Source organism: Uranotaenia lowii, chromosome 3 (assembly GCF_029784155.1).
Source record: "Uranotaenia lowii strain MFRU-FL chromosome 3, ASM2978415v1, whole genome shotgun sequence".
Taxonomy (NCBI): domain Eukaryota; kingdom Metazoa; phylum Arthropoda; class Insecta; order Diptera; family Culicidae; genus Uranotaenia; species Uranotaenia lowii.
The window spans coordinates 163,300,006-163,307,603 of NC_073693.1; positions in this window are offsets into that span (position 1 = coordinate 163,300,006).

Here is a 7,598-nt window from a genome sequence, read left to right on the forward strand (position 1 = left end):
AACTACATTAACAGACCACAAAACTATCCACAAAGACAACCATTTCCACAAAAGAATAGGTTTGTGCCCGCAGTACCCCCAAGACAAGCAAACATTAATGAATTGAGGAACATAGAACAACAACAGCAAGATTGTTACGAAAACTGTTTTGATTATTACCCTTCCACGAGTTATAATCAAGAAAATTATAACACATACTCTTTAGAAACAGAACACCCAGAAAATTTGGCCGACAACCTAAATTTTCAAGTGGAGACGTCATCGACGTTTCCAAGGTAAAGTCGAATAATTGTATACCATATGTACAAATACCATCGATTCAAGGCTTTCACCTAAAATTACTCATAGATACGGGCGCTAATAAAAATTATATTTGTTCAAGACTCGTGAAAAAATCATTTCCGTTGAAAATCCCAACCGTTGTATCGAACGTTTCAGGCACACACGCCATCGATCGATACGTAAATTTTAACCCATTCCCAGATCTAACGGGAAAAACATTTAAATTCCATATATTTGACTTTCACAAATTTTTCCATGGTCTCATAGGCTATGAGACGCTTCAAGAACTTCAAGCAAAAATTAACACCATAGACAACTCCTTATTTGTGCTTGGTACAAAGTTACAGATGCACAAGAAATTCCCGGAGCCATTTTCGAAAGAAATCTCCGGCGAATCAATATATAATATAGAAATACCAGTATCCGAGTCATCTGGTGATTTTTTATTAGAAGAAGATATAAATCTTTCTCCTAATGTGTTCATTTGTGCCGGACTTTACCAAGCAAAAGAACACAAAGCAAACGTTGTCCTTCGAAATAATTCAAAAGAAAACCAACTTGTTAAACTAGATTATCCTCTGGAGATAACAGTTAACAACTTTGAACAAAAATTAACTGAAAATGAACTTAATATCATGGAACTATCGAATGACACAAATCGCCTAACGGAACTAATTGATCAGCTTCGCCTTGATCATCTAAACACCGAGGAAAAGACTAATTTGCTGAAGGTCATTAAAGAAAACCAAGATGTTTTCCATTTAGAAAATGAACCTCTCAGTGCCACAAACGCTGTGAAACACAAAATTTTAACAACTGATGAATTGCCTGTATATCAGAAAAGCTACAGATATCCTCATTGTCACAAAGAGGAAGTCTGCAAGCAAATACAAAAAATGTTAACTGAAAACATAATAAGACCATCATCATCTCCATGGAACTCTCCAATTTGGGTCGTGCCAAAGAAGTTAGACGCTGCTGGCACTCAAAAATGGAGAATTGTCGTAGACTATAGGAAATTGAACAACAAAACTATAGACGACAAATTTCCAATCCCGAACATATCAGACATCCTGGACAAGCTAGGTAGAAGTAGATACTTCACCACGCTTGACTTAGCGTCCGGTTTTCATCAAATACCAATGGATGAAAAAGATATACAAAAGACTGCCTTCTCCACAGAAAATGGCCATTACGAGTACCTTAGAATGCCCTTTGGACTCAAAAATGCTCCGGCCACATTTCAGAGGACTATGAACGCAGTCTTAACAGGACTGGCAGGAGTAATCTGTCTCGTCTATATGGACGATATAATTGTTTTCAGTTACAGTCTTCAAGAACACTGTAATAACCTCGACAGAATCTTCACAGCTTTGAAAAAGGCAAATTTGAAAATTCAACTCGACAAGAGTGAATTTCTAAAGAAAGAAGTGTCATTCTTGGGACACGTAGTGAATGAAGATGGTGTCATGCCGAACCCCGAAAAAATTCATGTAATAAAATCTTGGCCGGTACCCAAAACAGAAAAAGATATAAAATCTTTTCTGGGAACTATCGGTTACTATAGGAAGTTCATTAGAGATTTCAGTAAAATCACAAAACCTCTAACACAATGCCTCAGGAAACATGAAAAAGTCCAACATACTCCTGAATTCTTGAAAGCTTTTCAAAAATGCAAAGAAATTCTTGGGAGTAGCGCAATTCTAGCTCACCCAGATTTCACCATCCCATTCATTCTGACAACAGACGCTTCCAAGTATGCCATTGGAGCAGTCTTGTCACAAGGAGCAATAGGTAGAGACAAGCCCATCGCTTTTGCTTCAAGAACTTTGAATAAAAGCGAAGAAAACTACTCTACTATTGAAAAAGAATTATTGGCCATCTACTGGGCCACAAAATATTTCAGACCCTATCTGTTTGGCAACAAATTCATCTTATTCACTGATCATAAACCTCTTACTTGTGCCGTTAATTTAAAGGATCCTTCTAGCAAAATTGCTAGATGGATGATAGCCTTACTAGACTACTCCTACGATATCAGATATAGAGCTGGAAAGCAAAACGTAGTTGCTGATGGTCTATCAAGAATCCATCAGGAACTAAATATTAATGAAGACGTTAACGAAGACATTGACGAACCCTCTTCCGATGCAGCCACCCAACATTCAGCTGATACAGACGATTCAGAATTCATCCCCTGCACCGAAAGAGCTGTAAATTCGTTCTCAAACCAGATTATCTTGGAAATTGGAGAAAACGAAAATGAAGTTACCGGAAGACAAATATTTCCAAAAATCCTCAGACATACATTCACAAAATTAAATTACGGGGTACCGACAATTCTAAGAATTTTCAAAGAATTCATGGATCCCAAAAGAGCAAATTGCATATACTGCCCTGAAAAACTTATAAATTCAATTCAGATAGTATATAAAAACTATTTCTCCCGTGTCAAAACATTCAAGATCTTTATTTCCCAAAAACTCTTAACAGACTTGCAAACAGAAGAGGAGCAAAATGAGGTCATCAATAACACCCACAATAGAGCTCATAGAGGCATAGAAGAAAATTTTTCTGCTATTTCTCAAAAGTATTTCTTCCCTAAAATGAAAAATAAGATACGAAAGCACACGATTCTTTGCGAAACTTGTAAAATCGCAAAATACGAGAGACATCCATATAAAATAAGTTTGGCTCAAACACCAATTCCGAACAAACCATTGGACATAGTATACATCGATATATTTATCTGTAGCCCGAATATATTTTTAACGGCTGTAGATAAACTATCAAAATTCGGAATGCTTATTCCAATAAAATCAAGATCAATCCCAGACATACGATCGGGAATAACCAAATTAATATCCAACTATGGCCTGCCGAAGCTCATAGTCAGTGATAACGAACCAGCCATACGATCGATTGAAGTTCGAGGTATGCTGGAAGAATTAGGCATCGAAACTTATTTCACTCCCTCCAACAAAAGCGAGGTCAACGGGATTGTTGAACGATTTCACTCGACACTCAGTGAAATTTTTCGATGCATAAAACCAAATCACGAAGGACTGACTAAAAAGGAAATATTTCGTATCAGTACTGGGCTTTATAATGATACCATCCACTCCTCAACCAAAATGCGTCCCAGAGAAATTTTCTACGCTATTAAAGAAGGCGATAGAAGATCTCTGGACATGGAAGAAATTATCGAAAAGAGAGACAAATTATACGATGAAGCCACGATGAATCTCCGAAAGAAACAAAAACGAGACTTAGAATTCCACAACAGAAACTCAGAACCAGACCCAATCCTTGAACCACAAGAACCCGTTTTCATCTCGCGCCAAGGAATAAAAAGCAAGGCGAAAGATAAGTATCGGCACCATCTTGTCCGGAGGAACCACCGAAAAACCTTCATAGACGACCAAGGAAGAAGGATCCACAAGACAAAGATAAGGCGGCAACGGAACTAATTTTCATTTCTATCTTTTCAGCCATGACCCCATTTATCGAAACAAATCTTAAACATTCCTCCATTACAGATTGGCCCTTGACGTTAAAGCAGAGGTTACAATCACGGATCTAACCAGACATGCCGGAATAATCGCATTCGAGGAAGAAGAGGCAAAAATCATGATATCACAACACTTGCACCTACACGTAGTTGACCTAGACGAATTTAGGTCAAGCTTTGTAAACATTCAGTACGCACTAAAGCTTTTCGAACAACAAAATTCGACCAAAGAATTCCATAAAACACTTGACATTAGAATGAAACAACTTTCGGATAACTATTATCGACTAAGACCAATCCGACCCAAACGAGGAATTCTTAACCCACTCGGAACTTTTATTAAATCATTAACAGGTAATTTAGACGACAACGACTTACAACTCATTAAACAAACGCTGGACGAATCAAAAACAAAAACCAATAAATTGATAGAAAACGATCAAAGGCAAATCCGTATCAACGACGAATTCCAATCTAAAATTAACGAAATAATTAATCACGTAAATGATCAACAAATTCAAATTCTGCGTAAAATTTCTAGCATAGTTAACAGCCTTCATAATCCAAATGATATTATATTAAAAGGAATAGTTCACGACTTAATACTTAACATGGATCTTCTCAATAATCAACTCAAAGACATATTCGAATCGATCCAATTAACAAGAATAGGCATTCTCCCAAAGGCATTATTGTCAAATACCGAAACAAAATTTGCATTAGATAGACTTACAGAACAAAATATTGTTATAAACAACCCAGATCAAATATATGAATTTATTAACGTCGAAACGAATCACAAAGGATCAAAAATTATATTTATAGTCAAAATTCCAATTTTTCTCCAAGGAACATTCAAATACATCAGATACGAAACTATTCCTACAGAAAACAAAGTAATATCAACTCCATTCAATCTAGCCATTGTAAATTCAGGACTAACATTTGCCTCAAAAACTGAATGCAACATTATTGAACAATATCGAATCTGTAATAGACAGGAGCTTACTAACATAACAGGCGACGGTTGTATCCACAACGTACTTCACGGAGACGACGCATCCTGCACATACATCAATCATCGAGCCCTCATGGACATCAAAATTATCAACAGCCACACCTTGCTAATAAAAAATGCGTTAAAACCTATACAATTACACTCAAACTGCAACATCAGAAATCGGATGGTAACAGGAACGATACTGATAAATTACCCAAATTGTTCCCTGATCATAAACGGAGCCAAATATGAAGACGAAAAAACGACATCCAATCATGAAGTCAAAATTGTTCCGACCATTGGAGTGGATTTCAAAACAACATCGATCCTGGACCAACCAGACCTGGAAAAAATGGTATCGCTTCACATCGAAAACCAAAACCACATCGAGTCATTGAGGAAGGAGCACACCAAGCTACAACACACTACTACAGGATTCCTTACCTTACTGGCGATCCCAATTGTTGGACTGATAATCTGGAACAAGAGGAAAAACAACATCTTCCCGGAGAAGGTAAAAATTCAAAATAATTCCCCAAACAAAACATCTTCTTTCTCCACAGAAAACCAACTAGCCTCAACATCCACAATTTACACTGAGATTCACCTCGAGAAACAACCCGATTGTCATCTTTAGCATTGGTTACACAAGCGAAAACATCAACGGAATCATCAGAAAATTAGACGGAATTGCAAACTTCATTACACGCAATAACTCATGATTTGAGATGAACCTCCGATTAAGAAAATTAGCAACCATCCAGCTAAATCAAACAAAGATTCAAGATACATCTTTTGAAAAAGAGATAGCAATCAACAGATTCGGGACGAATCTTTTCATAGGGGGAGAGCAGTTAACAACGCAACCCGGTTCTATCCAAAACCGAGGAACCCAACCGCATGGAACTTCATACGCCAAAATTGCATCAACACATTGTCCTACTCCAAAGTCAAATCGAACATCATAGTCAACAACAACAGGAGAAATACACACGCCGTAGTTGCAGACCTAGCGTCAGCACATTCCGCATCAAAGTCCGATCGAACATCGTCCGATCGTCCTAGAACGTGCACCGGATAGAAACGCTCAGGTTACCTGGCCTACCTGAGAAACAACCAAGAACGGACAGGAACGGACAAGCATCGAACGAGCACCTGGGAACTGCCGGATAAGCACAAACGTGCGCCGCCGCCTCGATAGGGAGTTTAGCTTAGGTTTAGCTTAGGAATAAAAATGAGTCTTTAGTTTAACTTCAAATTGTTCGGTTGTTATTTTTTAAAAACGTATCCGCGATCCCGAAACGTTTAACTTATATATATAAGATATTCCATGCGGTTGGGTTCCTCGGTTTTGGATAGAACCGGGTTGCGTTGTTAACTGCTCTCCCCCTATGAAAAGATTCGTCCCGAATCTGTTGATTGCTATCTCTTTTTCAAAAGATGTATCTTGAATCTTTGTTTGATTTAGCTGGATGGTTGCTAATTTTCTTAATCGGAGGTTCATCTCAAATCATGAGTTATTGCGTGTAATGAAGTTTGCAATTCCGTCTAATTTTCTGATGATTCCGTTGATGTTTTCGCTTGTGTAACCAATGCTAAAGATGACAATCGGGTTGTTTCTCGAGGTGAATCTCAGTGTAAATTGTGGATGTTGAGGCTAGTTGGTTTTCTGTGGAGAAAGAAGATGTTTTGTTTGGGGAATTATTTTGAATTTTTACCTTCTCCGGGAAGATGTTGTTTTTCCTCTTGTTCCAGATTATCAGTCCAACAATTGGGATCGCCAGTAAGGTAAGGAATCCTGTAGTAGTGTGTTGTAGCTTGGTGTGCTCCTTCCTCAATGACTCGATGTGGTTTTGGTTTTCGATGTGAAGCGATACCATTTTTTCCAGGTCTGGTTGGTCCAGGATCGATGTTGTTTTGAAATCCACTCCAATGGTCGGAACAATTTTGACTTCATGATTGGATGTCGTTTTTTCGTCTTCATATTTGGCTCCGTTTATGATCAGGGAACAATTTGGGTAATTTATCAGTATCGTTCCTGTTACCATCCGATTTCTGATGTTGCAGTTTGAGTGTAATTGTATAGGTTTTAACGCATTTTTTATTAGCAAGGTGTGGCTGTTGATAATTTTGATGTCCATGAGGGCTCGATGATTGATGTATGTGCAGGATGCGTCGTCTCCGTGAAGTACGTTGTGGATACAACCGTCGCCTGTTATGTTAGTAAGCTCCTGTCTATTACAGATTCGATATTGTTCAATAATGTTGCATTCAGTTTTTGAGGCAAATGTTAGTCCTGAATTTACAATGGCTAGATTGAATGGAGTTGATATTACTTTGTTTTCTGTAGGAATAGTTTCGTATCTGATGTATTTGAATGTTCCTTGGAGAAAAATTGGAATTTTGACTATAAATATAATTTTTGATCCTTTGTGATTCGTTTCGACGTTAATAAATTCATATATTTGATCTGGGTTGTTTATAACAATATTTTGTTCTGTAAGTCTATCTAATGCAAATTTTGTTTCGGTATTTGACAATAATGCCTTTGGGAGAATGCCTATTCTTGTTAATTGGATCGATTCGAATATGTCTTTGAGTTGATTATTGAGAAGATCCATGTTAAGTATTAAGTCGTGAACTATTCCTTTTAATATAATATCATTTGGATTATGAAGGCTGTTAACTATGCTAGAAATTTTACGCAGAATTTGAATTTGTTGATCATTTACGTGATTAATTATTTCGTTAATTTTAGATTGGAATTCGTCGTTGATACGGATTTGCCTTTGATCGTTTTCTATC